Source organism: Martes martes (assembly GCF_963455335.1).
Source record: "Martes martes genome assembly, chromosome: 1".
In the NCBI taxonomy this organism is placed as follows: Eukaryota; Metazoa; Chordata; class Mammalia; order Carnivora; family Mustelidae; genus Martes; species Martes martes.
Genome location: NC_137888.1, coordinates 72,591,479 through 72,612,734, shown reverse-complemented (window position 1 = coordinate 72,612,734; position 21,256 = coordinate 72,591,479). Strand labels below are relative to the sequence as shown.

The 21,256-nt window shown below is 37.5% G+C and overlaps 1 pseudogene across 1 annotated transcript; it reads left to right on the top strand.

Annotated features, from left to right (window-relative positions):
• Positions 1 to 19,949: 19,949 nt before the first annotated feature.
• On the top strand, positions 19,950 to 20,445 carry LOC308351033 (large ribosomal subunit protein uL11-like; annotated as a pseudogene). Its single transcript has one exon. The product of its transcript is annotated as a large ribosomal subunit protein uL11-like (transcript).
• Positions 20,446 to 21,256: the final 811 nt, after the last annotated feature.

The following is a 21,256-nucleotide window of genomic DNA, read 5'->3' as shown; positions in this document are numbered from 1 at the left end:
GCCATCAAATGTCTTCATGCAAGACTAGAATTTGGATCTGAAGTAAATGGGAGAGAAGTGACATGAGACATCCATTTTGCTAGTGGAAATTGGGGCAGAGACAGCATGGAGCCAGGAGCTTTCATGGCAGCTTCCCAGGTAAACATGGTCATGGCAACATCAGCAGCTCTCTTGGCAGCCCATTTCAGGAGTGTGGCTCTTCTAGGTGTCCCTGGAAACTCAACCTAGAGTCTGTTTCGTCAGCCCTCCCAAAGATTCAGCAAGCCATTTAATACTCTGTAATAAATCTTGTTTGCTGAAACTAACTCACTGGATTCTGTTCTCTGAAACTAACCCTGACAAATATTTGTTCTAACTGTACCAGTTTGGAAAAAACCATACTTTGTTAATGAATAGCACGTGTAGATACAAAAACACAGTAACAACATTTTTCCTTTCAAAACTGTAAAATATTAAAATTCACCACATTATTTTTACACTCAATGTCTCTCTGTACTCTGAACAAAAGAGAGATCCTATTTATCTAAATCTTATTTGGTAGAGACTATCAATGTTAAAAGAATAAGAATAATGAATGTATCCATTTTGGCATTTCCAAAATATTTTTCATGATCAATTAGAAAAGTATAAAGTAGTGGATTCTGATCAAGAAACATTTATTTGGAAGGACTCGTGTCAATTTTATTCAAGATGCTCCTTAATATATTATACTAAAATTAATTGTAATGACAAGAAAATTCTATGATACTATTAAATATGAAGAGGTGGGATTTGTTGTTGTTGTTGTTATGTAGCCTATTTACAGAGTTCATGCAGAGGCTTAAAGGTCCCCCCCCCACCCATGGGAAAAGCAAAACAGATCCCTAGATTGCTCAAAGTAGCAAATTTATCACTTGTTTTATCAAAAAGCAATTTGTTTCTAATAAAAACATTTCACTGGTTGACAAGTGAAATAATAAAGCTATTCAGTTGTTGGCATTGTTTTTAAAAGGAGAAGAACTCTGTGTGTGTGTATGTGTGTATGTGTGTGTGTGTCCAGTACCTAAAAATTACTGGCTTTTCCTCTAACACAAGTATTGGGTATGTGAGTATTCTGGTGTACATTCCATGATTAGGAAAGCATGGAAAACTGATTTTAGTATGCTTTTGGTCTTAGCAGCAGGATATAATCATTTTTAACAGAAATTATGGAATTGCACATTAGCATACTATGTACATTTCAGATTACAAGACTACATGTGTACATATAGTGCTTGTGGATGCCTCAGAAAATCTTTACTATTACATGTTGCTGTTTTTTACTTACTTAAATCAATAGCTAAATAAATTAAAGTCATACCAGTGTTTTTCAGCCCAGTCATGTCAACATTTAAGTATTTAATACATATTTCTATTGGTTTAAATGTTAAGTATCTTGTTTGTCTTGAAATATTATGTTTTTTTATAACCTTTTTGGAAAATGCACCAATGGATGTTGAAGAGATGAAAATCTAGAAACAGAAAATTATAAACAGAAATAAGTGAAACAAAAAGCCAATTTGATAAATTATTTATGAGGTTACTTAGTATTGACTTATTCTATGACTACAGAAAGGTTCACCTAATGAGCACAACAAAGAATGATAGAGGAAAAGAAAAACATATTACTTCTAAAACTGAAACACACTCTAAGCCAGTTTAGTTTTTCATACAAAGAGCTAAGCATCTGGGCCTCAGGGCCACTTCCAAATGCCCTCAGGGAAGAGGGACAAAATGCAGTCATTCAGATCCTAAATATCCAACTGCATGACCCTATTACAAAATCCTTTTTTATTCTGAAGGTGAGTCTGCTTCCTGGAATTTATGCTCAAATGCAATTTGGAGTTCTTAAAAACATTATCTCCTTAACTTAAACATTTTGCATTTGCATGAGACACCAGGGAATATGAAATGATGCACTAATTGAAACATGACTTAATAAGCAGTCCATGAAACCAGGAGAGCCCCTGAACTGTAATCCCAGCTTGGATACCACTTGCTGTGTTTCTTTGGTTTAATTGAATAATACACCAGAATTTTAGTTCCCCCATTTGTTGAAAGAAATAAACAGTGAAGCTACCAGTCACTGAAAAATTGAATAAATTAAATAGTTAATTTTGTGCCCTTTTGTAAGGATGAATTATATATGTAAAGTCATGTTTGCTGAAAATAGAGCCTGCTGCCTGAAAGCCCTCTTCTACAGTGGAAAAGTATACCAAAATCTATAGAGCATCCCTTGATTGCTGATTATTGATTCATCAAACTCAATTTTGGTATCTTTATTTGAGTACTATGTTAATTTGTAATTCAACAAATAAAAATGTCATTAGTCATTAAGAAGAATAAGGTAAATCTATATGTACTGATAGGAAAAATCTCCAAATCTATTGCTAAATGAAAAATAGCACGGTACAATGCAAAGTGTAGAGTAGTCTATGAGTTGTGCTTAAAAAGAGATAAGAGAAAGAAGGATGGGGAAAGCAGGAAAGACAGCGAGAGGGAGAGGAAGAATGATTCTAATCCAGCCACAACGTGAAGAGTTTTTCTGAGTGCTTAAGAACACTTTTATTTTATCCTCATAAATACAGCACCTGTTTCAATGCCTGGTTCAGATGAGATGATGGTAAGTGCATATACATGTTGTGACCGTCATCTCTAGGATGTTGTGTAGGCATTTCACATATAAAGCAAAAAGAGTTATATCCAAAATAAATAAAGATTTTATAAACGCTTTTTTAAGGGGTTCTGAAATTGTAAGCCAGCAAAACACTGAGCCAATAAGAAAAGGATCAAGCAAACTGCATTATAACCATTTTGCTGAAATATTGTGTAACTAATAAAAATTAGTTTTAAAAACTATGCAGCAATAAAAATATTTAACAGTAGAAAGTTAAAAGAAGGGGCCCTTGGGTGCCTCAGTGGGTTAAGTGTCTGAGTTCAGCCCAGGTCCTGATGTCATCATCCTGGGATCAAGCCCCTTGTTGGGTTCCATGGTTAGTGGGAAGTCAGCTTCTCTCTCTCCCTCTCCCATTACCCCTCCCCCACCTGTATCTGTTCTCTCTCTCTCTCTTTCAAATAAATAAATAAAATCTTTAAAAAAAAGTTAAATGAAAAATGAAGTATCCACTAAAACTGGATATATGTATTCCCTATGATCCAGTAATTTCCCTTCAAGGTGTATAGCCAACAAAAAATGTGTACATACATATTCACTAAAAAACAAAAGGACAAGAATTTAAAAAAAAAAAAAAAGGACAAGAATTTTCATAGCAACACTATCTGTAATTAACAAAAACTTTTTTTTTTTAATTTATTCACTCTATGATGGATGAACAAAAGAAACATCTTTCGGCTCCACCACATATATTTTCTTACTGTGGTTATTTTCATAGGAAATACTTTATTGCCAACCTTTAAAGCACAGAATGAGGAATTAGAAATCATTTCAACTGGGACTCGCATAGAATAACAGTTTTAAAAGTCTTCAAAGTGTCGTGATACGCAGACATACAGCGGGACACCGCAGTCACGGACGACGCGCCTGACCAGCCCCTAACGGGCTGCATCTCCATTGTCCGCAAGCGGAGGCGGAAGCATGCCGAAACTCAAGGCGGTGCGTTTTTTCCCAGTATTTCATGCATAGTTCCCTGCTCCACTCGGGGAAACAGCACTTCACTGAGATAGCAGCCTCTAGCTTCGGACGTTAATTGAGCCACCAGGAGCCAAAAGCTATCAGCAAGAGCAGGGGAAAGTGAGGTGGAAAGCCCTGGCCAGAGACCGCACGGGCAGGAGAGGGAGAAGGGTGACCACAGGAAGACCAGGAGCCAGGGATGGCAGTAGGAGCCCCAGGAAGAGATGCCATGAGCTGTTCACTTGGTATAATGACTGCCCCAAGGTGAATGCATAAAAGCAACAATCATGACATCTCATTATATGCTGGCTCTTGTGTCAGCCCTCAGTCAGCATGACTGACTGACACAGCTAAAAGTAAAACCAATAATAAGATTCCCGATTCCCTTGGTCTCTGACACCTCAGAGTGGTAACTGCTTATGGATGGGACAGCTACAGCCTTTGCCAGCCTCAATTACTTCAAATAATTAAGTGTCACTTAATGACTAGTTTAAATAGTTCAAAAATTTCGGCAGTAACTACTTCAAAATAAAAACCCTGCCCTATGTTTTTTTATGTTATCTCAATACCACAACTAGTAGAAGAGAAGACTAGCTAAAAGGCATCAGAAACACCATCAGAAAACATTTGGAAGCCCCCAAACGTTCCAGCAGATACCCAAGCAGTTTCTCTCTCCCACCAGAAGGTAGAGGCTTCTTTCTGGAAGACAACTGGTGGAAAGCAACTAATATGACTGTTTTTTACAAAACAGCATCTGTTCCTCCTTTAGGAATATCATAAGTATTCAATTTTTTTCATAGAAAGCTCTCCATGACCTCTCAATACACAAACAATAAAGCCCAGCTTAGGAACCTAGATCAGTCCTAGGAAAAAGATTGCTCTACTTCGTATTCAGGGAATGAAATAAGAAGAAATTGCATATTTAAATTCAACTGATGTTAAAAGGATTTGCTTGTCCAAGCATTAAACATATTATGAGATTTAAATCACCATTACCCACCAAATAATCTCTTTGGAAATTAACCCAAAGCTGCAAATTTAGGTTGAAATTATTTAACAAGAGAGAATTCTATAAAATACTATATTCTTACAAGGACAGGTTTTCAGAATTATATACTAATAGCCTGAAACTTAAGTGTATTTTTCAATGTCTTTTTATTCTTTCATTCAACAAATACAGCTCAGGACCTACTCCTTAAAACAAAATGTGCTAGCACTAAAGAGGATAAAAGGATCAACTGAAAGCAAAGCCTCCATGATTTTTTTCTTTAAAAGATTTATTTATTTATTTTGGGGGAGGGGGAGCAGAGGGAGAGAGAGAATCCTTGATCAGACCTCTGCTGAGCATGGAGCCTGACAACGTGGAGCCCGACACAGGGCTGGATCCCAGGACCCTGAGATCATGACCTGAGCTGAAATCAAGTCAGATGTTTAACCGGCTGAGCCACCCAGGCGCCCCAAAGTCTCCATGACTTTATGATATAATAGGGAAATTGGCAGATACGATAATGACAATGCAAGGAAATACATGATTTTCTTACTGAATGACTTCTGTCTGCCTGACCCACTGTATCAAGTGCCAAGTATACACCAATATTCTAGATTCTGGGAGCTCATAGTATATTGGACAGGGCATTATATAAGCAAACAAGTTAAAAAGCAACATGATAAAGGCTAAAGCAGGGGTACATAAAATGCTCTACACTATAAAAAAGCATAGAAGAGAAAATGGCTAATTGAGCCAGCCAGAGAAATCAAAGGGGATTGATTATTTTTGGCACCTGGCAATTATATTGGGTTTGGGGAATGGGTAGGATTTCACAAGGGGGAGAATGAAATCGATGACAGAGAGGATATTCCAAGCAAAATGAACAGAAGACACAAATAAGGCACAAATGTGAGAAACCAGGGGGATGATAGACACTAGGATCCAGTTTTTATCTACTGTCCTGACATTATTTAGTAGCACTCCCTTACACTCAAAAGCACTATCTTTTGGATATTACAGTACATGGTCTAGTTAATGAAAGAGTGTATCTCAGTTCAGCACTACAGCAACCTTAGGCAGATTAGGTATAAGATAGGCAGAGAAGAATAAAGGAGCATATTAAGGAATCAAGGTTTTTGTCATCTTGTAGGCAATGAGTAGACATCAGAAATGTTTAACTGGAGATATATCAGAATAGGTACGTTTAAAAGATAACAGTAGTTGGCTTTTTAGAGGCTGGACTGGGTTGTAAGGCATGAATAGAGTATCTGATATTACAGAACTGATTAATGAAGAAGAAAATCCAGGTCCTGGCAAAATCAATAGGAACTTAAAGACTGTTCAACAAAAGAAGACACCAGGACAGTCATTTTCTCTCATCTCCACTGAAACTGTTTATAAATCTTTATCATGTCCTTTAAGCCCCCAACCATGTGTGCCAGACCCCAAGTAATAATCTAAGAACATGTCCACTAGGTTTCCTGGACTTAACTTCAAAATTTCTTCCATCTCTCTCTTGTATCTTCCATCATCCTTCCCATCTACATAAACTTACAAATATACCCATTTCTCCATCAATTTAAAAAAAAAAAAAAGCTTTCATTTTAAGTCTCTTCCCAGCCCTCTCACACCTATCATCTCTATATTCTTGTAGGAGTGGTTTATACTCACCATCCTCAGCCTTCTACTGTCTCGGCTCTTCAGCAAATAAAAACAACAACCACAATAATAACTAATATGGACTGAGTGCTTACTCAGTTCCAGGCACAAGAAGACTTATCAATCTTCTCACCAAAAACTCACAGTATAGTTACTATTACTCAGAAAATGAGGCTCATAGAGGTCATCAAAGAGAGCTACTTTCTGGAGAACCTCAGCCAAAGAAGCCTCAGCCATCACTTATATATTTTTAACTCCTAATATAAATAATACCAGAACTGCCTCTTCCCACCTGAGCTCCAGACATATCCTTTGAACCCCCTACATGACATTTCTACTTGAATAATCTGCTGAAAACCCAAACTTTATATGCACAAAACTAAGCCTAGAATCACTCCCTTCAATGACCTTTGCAAAAAACCTTCTGGTAGTTTACACTAGGTGCCTGAGGGTAAATTTTGGTTCTTCCTTCTCCACCTTCTTTCCTCCCTCAATCACCACTATCAACTGTTTTCCATGTCCCATAAGATGCATCTCCAAAGTCTCTTGCTGATTCATGCCTTCCTTCCCCTACACTGCCCAAATCCAATCCCACATCACCTCTTAACTACAGCATTACAATAGCCACATACTTCAATCTCGCAACCATTCCATTCCTCCTCAACACACCAATCACAGCCATCTTACCTACACAGATGGTTACATTAGCAGATACCCTACACAGCTCTGATCATACTCATACTTAGTACCTTTACAGGCTCAAAGCTTAGCTCAAATGTCAGTTCCTTTTTCTAACTATGCTCCCTGCCCAAAGAAGAGTTAATCATCACTACCTTCAGAGTTTTTCCATCATAGTTCATGCTAAAGGAATACTTATCCCGTTTATAGCGTATAGCTATGTGTGTTGTATTTCGTCCTTCTCAGCCATGATTGTGTGTGCCTTGATGGCAAGGATCTGAACTTATTCAACTTTGCATACCCAGTGTTCTAGCCTAGTGCTTAGCATCCATGTTAAATAAATGTTTGCCTTATCCATCAGTTTAGAAATGGCTGGATGATAACCACACAGGGTCATGTCCATGTGCCAAAACAAGCTTTAATCATCTTTCTTTCCAAATATAAGGATATTCATGAAGAATTTTACTACAAAACTCTCACTAGAAGAAAAATGGTAGTGAAAAACAGTACCCGGTATTTCTAGCCTGCAGCAGAAGGTGCCAAATCTCATGGAAACTTTATTACAAAGTGAATTTTCAAACAGGCTGTATTCTGCAAAGGTGTAGAGGTCAGATAACTAGCCGATTAACTTCTCTATGCACTTCCATTTTGAAGACTTATCTGAACGTTTCTAAGGTTTTTCTCCCCATCCCCTTTTGCTTTATCCTTCACATCCTCATCATTGAGAATGTTAATAGCCTTTAAAGAAATCAATATCCTGCAATCGGGCTCTCACAACGAGTGCAGTGCAGGTCTGGCAGGTGAGTCATTATAGCACTGGTTATGGAAACAGCTGCAAACCTTTCCCAGGGACATCAGCTGGTATGCAAAAGGGCAGAATGTGGCCTTAAGATGAAACTGAATGCAAAGTCAAAATTAATTTAACTTATATTTTATTTATGAGTCAATGAATTAATAATCAAGGATATTTGCATGGGCAAGTTTTTTAAGCAGTAGAGTATCCTTTGATTGAATTAGTATTTCCCTTCAAAAGATATTTTAAATATTAGCATAATAGAGCATATTGGAGTGAAATCCAAAAATCCATTTGTGAAAATTCTTTACACCTTACACAGGTATTACCTGCGTATCTAGTGGGTAGGTAGCAAATAGTGACACCCTAATTTATACAGGCTAAATCCATGACAAATTTTTGCTTTTATGAAATTTTCTTATAGTAAAATTATATAAGAAATATCAGACTTATTGGTCTAACAGTTTCTTTTTTTTTTAATTTTCTTTAAAGATTTTATTTATTTGACAGACAGAGATCACAAGTAGGCAGAGAAGCAGGCAGAGAGAAGAGGAAGCAGGCTCCCTGCGGAGCAGAGAACACGATGCAGGGGCTCCATCCCAGGACCTTGGGATCATGACCTGAGCCGAAGGCAGAGGCTTTAACCCACTGAGCCACCCAGGCACTCTGTAACAATTTCTGATATAAATCAATATCCTTCAGCATTATTTTTCTAAATTATGTCCAAAAGCCTATTGAAGTAAGAATTTATTTAGGTTCAAGAGTGATAAACACAGGGTGCCTGGGTGGCTCAGTGGGTTAAAGCCTCTGCCTTCTGCTCAGGTCATGATCCCAGGGTTCTGGGATTGAGCCCCGCATCCGGCTCTCTGCTTAGCAGGGAGCCTGCTTTCCCGTCTCTCTGCCTGCCTCTCTGCCTACCTGTGATCTCTGTCTGTCAAATAAATAAATAAAATCTTAAAAAAAAAAAGAGTAATAAACAAGGTAAGAATAAATGTTATTTAAATATCAGGAAACTAGGGCATATCCAACTGGTTCTTTATTTCCCCAAAGATGTAACTATTATACATATATACTTATGGATTTGGCTTTGGTTGCCCAAATCTTTAATTTCTGGTTGAAGTGCATACATCCAGATCTTTCCTATGCAGTTATTTTCATAGACATTCATATGGAGAAATAAATGATGGTATTTAAGGCTTTTATATTTATATCACACTGATAACATAATTCTCCAAAGTATTTTCACTTAATCTTTTTTGTGGTTAAGAAAAGCATAGAGTCAAATCCTAACTCTGTCCCTTTATCACAAGTCACTTAACTTCCTCTCTGCCTCAGTTTTCTCATCTGACAGATTGAAATAATAATACTACCTCCTTCAAAAGATTTTGTGAGATTTAAAAGCAAATCCTTTAGAACAGTGCTTGATGAATGACATAAATCCTATGTGTGTTGGCTTTCTATTATCAATGCTATTGTTTTCCTTATTTTTCTTAATTTCTGAGTATTATTCCAAATTCCAGAATCTCTGGGGATTGCCTCCATCTCATGACTTTAAATACCATTCATGCACAGCTCTCAAATGTATGTCTCTGAGCTGTACCTCACCACTAAATTCTGACTCACATATAGAACCGTCCACTCCCCTTCTTTAGCAGGATGTCTAATAGACATCTCAGAGATAGCGTGTCAAACCCTGTATTCCTGACCTTCCCCCGGCCCGGTTAATCCTACTACTCTCCTTCTAGCTGATGGGGCTAAAGCCCTTGAAATCCTCTCGGACTCCTTCTGTCTCTCTCACCCCATGTCCTGTCTATCAAGAAATTCTGGTGGCACTATCTTCCCTACACTTACATTCAAACTCTTCTCACTACATCAACAACCCCGACTCTGGTCACAGCTACAATAATTCTCATTTAGATGATTCTAATAGTCTCCAAACTGATTTCCCTGCTTCTATTTTTGCCTCCTTTAGTCTGTTCTCCACACAGCATTAGCAATATTCTATTAAAACATACAGCTGACCTGGGGTGCCTGGGTGGCTCAGTCAGTAAGCATGTGACTCTTGGTTTTAGCTCAGGTCATGATCTCAGGGTCATAAGATTGAACCCTGCGTCTGCTTCACACTAGGTATGGAGCCTGCGTAAGATTCTCTTTCTCCCACCCCCTCGGCCCATCTGCCCCCACTAACCCCCCCCACCCCCGCTCACTCTCTCCCTAAATAAATAAATTTTTAAAATATTTTTTAAAAATACAGCAGACCATCTCACTATTCTACTTAAAACACTGCCATGGCTCTCCATCATCCAGAGTCAAAGGCAGAGAATCCTCAAAAACGCTACAGACCCTACCTGCAAAATCACCCCCACTTCTGACCTCACTTCCTACTAGTCTTTCCTCAAGCACTGTCTTCCATGAGAATTACACGGCCTTGCTATTCCATGAAACATCAGGCATGCTCCACTGCAGGTTTTTGCAATTATTAGAAACCTAACTAGATGTTCTTTCCCCAAATATCCACATGGCTCCCTCCTTCACATCCTTCAAGTATTTATTCAAATATGACCTTCTCATTGAAGCCTCCCTGATCACAGTATTTAAAATCACAAACCAGGTGCCTGGGTGGCTTAGTTGGTTAAACGTCTGCCTTCAGGTCATGATCTCAGGGTCCTGGGATCAAACCCCACATGGGGCTCCCTGCTCAGGGGAGAGTCTGCTTTTCCCTCTCCCTGCGCTTGTGTACACACTCTCTCTCTCAAATAAATAAATAAATAAATATTTAAAAAATAAAAAATAAAATTACAAACCATCCTTCCCATGTCCCAACTCTGACCCTGGACTTTCTTTTTCTTTTTTTTTTTTAATTTATTTATTCATTTATTTATTTGTCAGAGATCACAAGTGGGCAGAGGGACAGGCAGAGAGAGAGAGGGGGAGGCAGGCTCCCTACTGAGAAGAGAACCCAATGCGGGGCTTGATCCCAGGACTCTGGGATCATGACCTGAGCCGAAGGCAGAGGCTTTAACCCACTGAGCCACCCAGGTGCCCTGACCCTGAACTTTCTATCTCATTCCCTGCTTTTTCTCCATTTCTCTCTTCTTGCATCTCCCAATACTTTAGTTTTTGAAGTTGTGTTTCTTGCCTATCTCTCCCTACTATAAAGCCCCACAAAGGTATATATTTTTGTCTATCGTTCCAATGCTTTATCTCTAGAGCCTAGATAGTGCCTGGCACATGATAACTATTCATAAAGATCAATACTAATAAGTATCAGTAAATATTTGGTAAATATCAGACCCTATGATTTATTTACCCATTTCCTTGATGAGTAACATTTAAATAATCTTCTGTAATGTGAACATCTGTGCATGTCTTCCTAGAGTAGATATCAAGCAGTGGAAATGCAGGATTGAATATTTGTACAAATTCATCTTAAAATTTACTGCCCACCTGCCCTCCAAAAAAATCTGTAATAACTTATATTTCCAAGAATAATATGTGAAAGCACTCCTTCAAAATCCACCTCAAATATTAGTGCCTTTTAATCTATTGTTCCTTTTGCTTAGAATATCCTCTTTGTCTTCAACTCTCATTCTCTCCCTGGTAAAATTCTACCCGTCCTTCAAAACCCAAATCAACCGCCATGGTGGAAACATAAGCAATCTCCTCTGATTTACCTGGCTGGCTCAATAAGCCATTATGAAGTGTGTTTTTATAGCACATTTTATATACCTCTGCTTTAACCTTTATCATGTTATTTTGTAATTTATTCATGTATCTGGCTCTATACAGTGTGCTCCCAGAACCTAGATTATTAGCTCCTTAAATGCTGGTGGAATGTAAGCAGAGATAAGTCAGTCAATAGATATAATAATATATTTCCTGGAATAATGTGGATTCTTGGTCCTCTCCTCCAGAGATTCAGATTCAATAGTTTCAAAGGAGGGCCCAGGAATCTGAATATTTATTCAGAACCTCTAGTGATTCTAATTTAATCCATCTACCAAGCACACTTTGAGGAATACAGTTATTAAGAAATAAGATATAAGTTATTAAGAAATACTAGGGAAAGTATACTTGGATCAAGCATTATAGAATTATATCCTGATGTACTACTCACCATTCTTACGGGTGTATGGTTGAAAAATCATTTTTTACCCACTTTATTGGGGTATAATTGACATATAAAAAGCTATACATAGCTAATGTATACAACTTGGTGAGTTTGGAGAAAAGTATACCCCCGTGAAACCATCACCACAATCAATGTCATAAATATATCCATCACTTCCAGATATTTCCTCCAACCCTATTTTGCTGTTGTTTAAAATTCCAGTATTATTAGGTATCTTCTCCAAATCTCGTGAATATCAGCCAACTGATACCTTCCCAAAAGCTCATGAATAATACATTTATTCGGTAAACTCTACCTGAGAATACAGAACTTACTGGCTACAATTCGCCCCAGTTAAACTAAGTCAAAGAACTCAAAATAAAGCTTCTTGTTTCAGTGCTATATTTCCAGTTAGTGAAACAGGAGCCAGAGGAGTTAATGTACTTTTCAAGTGGGAGGAACAGGAGCACATGGGAGGAGAGGGTGTTATCCAACACCTGCACACACGAGACGCACAAAGGAACAGATATTCTTATTAATTCCCCTTTTATATAGATGAAAACTGAGGTTTAAAGTGGTTGAGTAATTCACTCACGTGCGTACCTACTAGGAACTCGTAGAATTTAGATTTTTAACCCAGGTCTTTCTGACTCCAAAACTGATGTTAATTGTTTTTTGTTTTTTTCCATTATACTACATTTCTCCCATACGCTGCAAAGAAAATATACTTAAGTGTGTAAAAAAACGATTTGTGTTTCTTGCAATGAATTACCTAACACGACCATTTAACAGTTGTGTAATCTTCTACTGGTCCTTATGTCTCTTTGGACTTCAGCTTCAGATGAGGGTAATGGAAGAAAAAAACAATAGTACTGACCAAAGCAAATTACTTCTGTAGAAGTAAGACCAACACATGGTAGCTGTCAGGAGATACCAAAGATGGTGACTCCATATGCCACTCTTCAGTGCCCCCAGATAAAGACTATTATGGACAAGTTCTCTCTAGAATGAGTGAACAGAAAAGTGCTTACAGTGAGAGTCATACTCAGGTTTGGTACTAGCAAGCAGAGACAAAGGGCCTAAAATCCATACTGAAGGATCTAGTTCCAAATCCCAGCTCCACCACTCCACTAGCTATACGAAATCTGACAATGCATTTACTCTTTCTCAGCCTCAGTATCCCATCTACCAAATGGGGATGATGGCAGTAGCTTTCTCATGGGAGGGTTAAATGAGAAAGTAAACCTGCCATCCAATAATCTCACTTGTTATTACCTATTTTTATTATACGACAGTGTAGTCAAGTAGTCAGTAGAGGCACCTAAAATTTCCATTCACTCACAAGTAGAAATAAAATCCAATATGCTTAGGTACCAGGATCCAAGCCAGCAGAGTGTGTATGCTCTATCTTGATGCCTATAAGAACCTAGAAGTTTAACTTAAGGTTTTAATTTGTGTTTATTCCATGTTGCATAAATATTATCTAAATAAAATTCTCAGGGAAATAGCAGCTTTGGATTTTATGTGATAATAGAGACTGTGATCTTCTGATCAAGGTCTGGAAATCTTATCACATGTTTTATATACTTTGAACAAGAGCATATGTAACATTCTACTCATCTTCTTAACAAGATCACTCATTTATTTTTTTTAAACATTTTCTTTTCTTTTTTTTTAAGATTTTATTTATTTACTTGAGAGAGAGAGATCACAAACAAGGGGAGCAGCAAAGGAAGAGAGAGAAGCAGGCTCCCATCAAGCAAGGATCCCTATGCAGGGCTCAATCCCAGGACCCTGAGACAGTGACCTGAGCCGAAGGCAGAGGCTCAACCAACTGAGGCACCCAAGTGCCCCAAGATCAGTTATTTAATATTTTAATTATCCTCTTAATGTTTTATTCTCCATGTGATAATACCTATAAAAGTATTTTTTGTATTAGTGCATCTAAGATAATGTAAGCAGGGTGCCTGGCTGGCTCAGTTGATGGAGCATGTGACTCTTGATCTCAGGTTTGTGAATTCAAGCCCCACGTTGGGTGTAAAGATTACTTAAACAAATTAAAAATTAATTAAAAATCTAAAAATATCTTAAAAGATAATGTAAGCAATCACGGCTTATGAATTGGTATTTGTTTTCATATGAAAAGGTCTTATGGGGGCGCCTGGGTGGCTCATTGGGTTAAAGCCTCTCTCTTCGGCTCAGGTCATGATCCCAGGGTCCTGGGATCAAGCCCTGCATCGGACTCTCTGCTCAGCGGGGAGACTGCTTCTTCCTGTCTCTCTCTGCCTGCCTCCCCGCCTACTTATGATCTCTGTCAAATAAATAAATAAAATCTTTAAAAAAAAAAAACAAAAAGAAAAAAGAAAAGGTCTTATGAAATGTTCAGGGTAGAGCCAAAGTTTATGCTATCTAAAGAAACACAAAGATATGTGTGTACATTGATATATTTTTAATTAAGATACTACAAGAAAAATTTATAATTCCATATTTTGTTTTATTTTTCTTTAAAGATTTTATTTATTTGACAGAGAGAGGCACAGAGAGAGAGTGGGAGAGGGAGAAACAGGCTTCCCGCTGAGCAGGGAGCCCAATGTGGGGCTTGATCCCAGGACCCTGGGATGATGACCCAAGCCGAAGGCAGATGCTTAACGACTGAGCCACCCAGGAGCCCTATAATGCCATATTTTAAACAACGGTAGGCAATTTTATAATATTTGATAGTATATTCTACCTATTATATAAGAGTTGCTGAATGCCATATTATGCATGATGTTTGTAAAGTATGTGTTCAATCCTCATACAAAACTAAGGTTTAGTTTATTTTTTTTTAAAGATTTTTATTTATTTATTTGAGAGACAGAGATCACACGTAGGCAGAGAGGCAGGCAGAGAGAGAGAGGATGAAGCAGGCTCCCTGCTGAGCAGAGAGCCCAATGCGGGGCTCAATCCCAGGAACCTGAGATCATGACCTGAACCGAAGGCAGAGGCTTTAACCCACTGAGCCACCCAGGCGCCCTTATTTATATTTTAAAATCAAAATTAATTATGCAAAAATTTTCTTTCTGGTAAAATCTATTACACACCAGAAGACATGACTATGTAACTGAATCAAAACATTGTATGGTATGATTAATTTTTTAAAATATTTATTTTTTTTTGAGAGAGAGCATACAGGGGAAAGGGCCTGGGGAGAGGGAGAGAATCTGCAGCAGACACCATGCTGAGCACAGAGCCCTACACAGGACTTGATCTCACCACCCTGAGATTATGACCTGAGCCAAAATTGAGAATCGGATGCTTAACCAACTGAGCCACCCAGTTTCCCCTGATCTAGTTAATTTTAATGTACATGTGCTATATATACAATACTTTGTAGAGTGAAGAAAGCTGTTATTTAACTAAGGTTTGAGAAAGCATATAGACATATTTACTCCCACACAAAAAGTTGGGGTGGGTGGATATGATGTGGGGAAAAAAGGCAAAAGAAAAATTAAATTTCCTTACTACTTATAGCCCATTGACAAGTTCTTGAAAGAGGCAGAATGACATTCCTTTAGGAACTCAGCTGCTTCTGTGTTAATACCTTGCTAAGGGCAAAAGGCAATCTTAGCCTGACCTCCAGGATCCTGTGAATCTACTTTAATATACAAAATTCCTTTGGAAACTTCCTTTATCTCTACCCCCAAGATATATGTTGGCAATCATCCCCCAAGCATATGACCCACCGAGAGACATCTGAAGGGTCTCATGACTAAGGTTTTATTAGACAGTAATAAATGACCTTTCCCTGACAATAGCTAGCCCCTTCAAGGTCCTGGAAACCTTGCTTCCAAAATTCCTTAGAGACTTACACTAACCTTAACCCCCTCCCAACTTGATAGTATATAATGGACCACTCGTCATAACCCCAGTGCAGGTCTTTCTTCCCCTAAGCGATTTTTAATTAAGTCAAGAAAATAATATTAAATGGTATGAAGTAATCAATCTTGTTGGAATACCAATAATGTAAAATCAGTTGCCTGAAATCTATAAACCATAGAAGGGCCCCAAAGTGTCTTAACATTAACTTCAGAAGCAAGTTTGTTTACTAGAAAGCATGTGTAAGAGTGATCAAATAATTCTTCTTTAAAATTTCTAATTATTTTAATTTCTAAACTTTTTTATGAAAAATAATTGAAAGGAAAAATCTTTTCATATTATTAGCTACTACTAATTACAGACTACTTTTATCCACCATCTTAAAATAGTTTGAAAAAATGAATGAAAGTTATTTAAGACTTAGTTTGTTTATTTTGTCTAACTTTATTTTTCATGCTATCAATGTTCTTTCACTTAACTTTCTACTTATAAAGTATTATAATAAAGTAAGTTTGTATTAAAACACTGGATTGCTTTGTAAACAGCAAATGTCTCAATTGTCACTTTAGAGGTATCAAATTAGTATTTCATATTTATTTTCTTATAAGACCCAAACTTACATTTCGGGGACTTTTATTCAAAATCACTACTGCTGAATTTCAAAATGTTGTCTTTGTCCTTAAGACCATGTCAGAGAACTTTATCTGCATTCAAATTGCCTACTGGTTTGTGGTATTTCAATAATAAAACAGCAGGATTGAAGGCTCATGATGAGAAATCTGACTAATTACCTGTTAGATGATAGATGGTTGTAACTAGGCAGTGCCAGTCACTGAAAACAAAACACTTCGAGATATCAATCAGCTTCCTGACAAATCCAATTTCCCTCACATTCAGCGGACAACAAATGGGAATTTTACCTCTACATCTACAGAGTGCAGTGTTTTAACTTTAAAATATGCATAATGATATTTTAATAAAGTACAGGGTTTTAATAAGTTAGTATTTAAATACCCAACATATTCATATTTCAATCTCACAGCTTTTAAATAGATAGGTGGTGGAAATAATTAACATTGTAAATCTGTATTGTATTCCATTGAGGAGGGCAAGGTGTACTTAATAGTAGTTTTCCTATTTTCTTTCTGCATTTACATTGAACCCAAATTATTCACAACAACTCTAATGGCTGTATTCACTCTCTTCATTTTTTTTTAAATTTTGTGGTAAATGAGTTGGATGTACATTCTACGTGAGATTCGAAAAGCAGAATGCCCAATTAACACTGCCACATATCAGCATGTGGGCAGAGTTAAAGCAAAGAGGGATTGAAGCATGGAAATTGAATGGAGGCCCAGAGAAACACCTCTTTCTCCCTTATAAGGAGTGATTACATAGTCAATATTTGAAATTTATGATTAACCTTAATAAGTTATAACCTTCAGTATCCAATTTTGTGATAAAAACAAGAAAATTAAAGGTGGCAGAGAAATAGGGAAAGGAAGAGAGATTATTTTCTTCCTATTTATTGAAGAAAACTGAATTTGTAGGCAAAGATCAATAAGTTTAATAGTGGGGCGCCTGGGTGGCTCAGTGGGTTAAAGCCTCTGCCTTCAGCTCAGGTCATGATCTCAGGGTCCTGGGATCGAGCCCCGCATCTGGCTCTCTGCTCAGCAGGGAGCCTGCTTCCCCCTCTCTCTCTGCCTGCTTCTCTACTTATGATCTCTGTCAAAAAAAAAAAAAAATAGTATGTAGTTTGAAAGCAGGCACTTTCAAATGTTGTTAGTGGGAAGGTAAGTTGATACAGCTTCACTGAAGGACCACTTGACAATAACTATCAAAATTTAAATGCTTAGACACAGTAATCCACTTTAAGGATGTCTCTGATAATTATCCCCATATATCTCTTTGAATGTTGACTGTAGTACCATCTTTAATTTTTTTTAATATTTTTAACTGGAAATAACTTAAGGTCCCTCCATAGGGAATGGGTTCAATAAAGTATTTATACCCATACAATAGAACACTATGTAACTACATATAGTTTTTTAAAAGAATGAAGTAGATCTCTACGTGCTGTTCAGGAACAACAACCAAGATACATTTTAAGTGAAAGTAAGCCAAAAACACCTCAGCTTTTTTTAAAAAATTTAAAATAAGGGGTAGAAATACAAATATGTGTTTGATTATTAATAGAAAATTTATGAAGGGATACATAAAACGCTAGCTATGGCTGCCTTTGGGAAAGGAGTTTAGAGATCTGAAAGGGACTACTTACCTTCCATTGCATACTCTTAGTTTTTTTGAAATTTTGTCATGCTCTTTTATATCTTTTCCAATGATAAACAAATAAAAGAAGAGAGAGAGAAAAGGAAGGAAGGAAGTACATGCACACTGATGGGTCTGTTTGACTGCAAAGTCCGTTCTTCTGTAGCTGCTTCACAGTCAAAAATGTGAGGAGAGGTGATTAAATTTTTTAAAGCAGCCTAAATTCTGCATGTTCCTGACATAACCCTGAGAACAGAAACAAAAGACATTGCCTGAGTTGATACTAATGAGCTGAACTTGAACATGACCATCCCCTGAGGCTGACTGCTTGGCTGTGACCTAGTCTGTGACTAAGAACTGTGATTGAGTGTTTGAGGACTGCAGTATCTAATCCCAGCCACCTGGGAGAATGAAAGGTCATTCTGGCAGTGAAGCACTTCAAGCTTACACTTTGTGTACCCAGCCAGGCAAAGAAGGGGATTTACAAGGACTATAGAACTTAGAAAAGTTGGAAAAGTTGGAAACTCCTCCATAACTCACCCTATTCCAGAATACTATGGAGCTATTGGAGTGAGAGACCTGTCCTTTCAGGCCAATAAAAGACATGTTGATACACACATACACACCTGCAGACACATTCACATACACACACATACACACACCGTGCTTTGCCCTCTCATGCGCTCTTTGCAGGATGGGAATTAGATATCTGCAAAAGTCAAAGAAAACCTAGAAACAACAAAACACAGTATCAGAGCTAACCTTATCAGTAGAAGGGGTAAATCTTTAAACTAGGCATGATTAAGGAGCATATATATATTTGACTGGAAATCTTTACCACAGAGGGCATTACCTCATTAAATACAAAATCAGGAGTCTAAGGTATAAAAAACCTGATGAAAAACTGATATAGAGGTGACTCCTGTAATGACAGGCCTCCTTGGAATGATAGGGCACAGAAAGCAGAGATGGACTTCAAAAGGAAAGAGGAGATTTAAACCACCAACTATGAACAAAAATTAAAATTCACTCACTCTGCTGCTGTTTAAACCACCATCAATGAACAAAAATTAAAATTGACGGAAAGAAGAGATTTAAAGCAAAATATTTACTCGATTTTTGTTTTTTAGAGAAGGGGAGAGGCGGGAAAGGGAGAGAGACTCTTAAGCAGGCTCTAATCCAGAGCAGAGCCCTATAGGAGGCTCAATCTCACAACCCCGAGATCATGACCCAAGCCAAAATCAATAGTTAAATGCTTAGCTGACTGAACCACCCAGGTGTCCCAAAATCTTTATTTGTTTCTAAATTTAACCCAGGCTTACCCCATTCTAATCAGAAAATTTGTAGGTACAATAAGGGTACAAATACTTGTATAAATAACAGAAAAAGAATCATTCCTATGCCTTCTAACATCTTTTCAATTAAATATATGTATTTATTATATATACTTCAAAATATAAAGATTAACTATGAAGACCACAAAGCATTCAAAAATTATATTAAATAAGAAAACAAGAAAAAATATGTGCCATATGAGGATGTAGAGCAACTGGTACTCTCCACATAAAGACTGAATAACAGGAAAATAATGCAGATGGGGGGCACCTGGGTGGCTCACTCGGTTAAGTCTCTGACTCTTGATTTTGGCCCAAGGTCATGATCTCAGGGTCTTGAGATAGAGCCCCCATGGGGCTCTGTACTGGGTCTGGAACCTGCTTAAGATTCTCTCCTTCCTCTCCTTCTGCCTCTCCCTCCTTAAAAAATGCAACTTGGGAAGACCAACATATAAAAAAATTTTAAAATATGAAACTCAAAGAGAAAAATTTAGAATGTTATTTTAAAAAATCATGGGCTTTTGGTTTGGCTTTTGGCTCAAAGGAGAAGAAGCTGCAAGTGCCTTCAGTCATCCTGAATCCAGATTCATCTGACACCAGCCACCTTCACCATGCCACTTAAGTTGGACCCCAGCAAGATCAAATTCATATACTTGTGACCAGTGGGGATGTGGGTGCCACATCTGTCCTAGCCCTGAGGAATGGCCCCCTAAGTCTGTCTCCAAAAAAGGTGGTGATGACATCACCAAGGCAACTGAAAGGACTGGAAGGATCTGAGGATTACAGTGAACCTGACCATTCAGAACAGACAGGCCCAGATTGAAGTGGCACCTTCCTCTCTCTACCCTGGTTATCAAAGCCCTCAAGGAATTGCCAAGAGGTAGAAAGAAGCAGAAAAACATTAAGCACGGTGAAAATATCACTTTTGATGAGATTGCCAACATTGTTGGACAGAAGGGGCACCAATTTTTGGCCAGAGAACTATCTGGAACTATTAAAGAGATCCTGGGGACTGCCCAATCTGTTGGCTGCAATGTGGAAGGCCAACATGCTCATGACATCATAGATAACATCAACAGTCGTGCAGTGGAATGCCCATCTAGTTAAGAACTACAAGGAAAAATATTTCTTTCTTTTTAAAGATTTATTTTATTTATGAGAGTGTGTGTGAGAGGGTGGGAGGGCAGAAGGAGAGGGAGAGTAGCAGACTCCCTGCTGAGCATGAAGCCCAACAGGCACTGGATCTTACAACCCTAAGATCATGACCTGAGCCAAAATCTAGAGTAATTGGCTTAACCAACTGAGCCACCAGATAACCCACAAAGGAAAATATTACAATAAAGGATCATTTGACAACCAAAAAAAAAATAATAATTAAATAATCAAAGAAAAGAAAAATAAAAATAAAACACGAAAGGCAAAAAGGAGTAAAAGTGTAATACATTTTTATTCAAAGTTTCCAAATATGAAATGCAAATTAACAAAATAAGCTTCTTCAAGGAATCAATTATTTGTATTATCAAATTATATATATGTGTATTATATAAGGTACATTCATAAGAATTAATCCAAAAAATTCAAACTATAAAATATTCTAACATAATAACAGTATTTTGAATCTTTAATAAAGTTATCAAAATTTAACAATCATGCCTACTCTATCTCTTATTATTTGCAATTCATGAAATTTCTCAAAGGACATAGTTACCAGAATACACATTTTCCACCAAAAATGTCAAACAAATCTTAAACTCAGGTCCCAAAATTAGTCTACAATAGATCACAGAGATTTTCAGAGAACTGGAATCTGGCAAGCATCTTCCTACTTCGTAACAAGGCAATGACATAAATTCACCAAAAATCATCCAAGGATGAGCAAATCAACATTTGAAAAGATGGATGAAGTTGAAGGACTAGA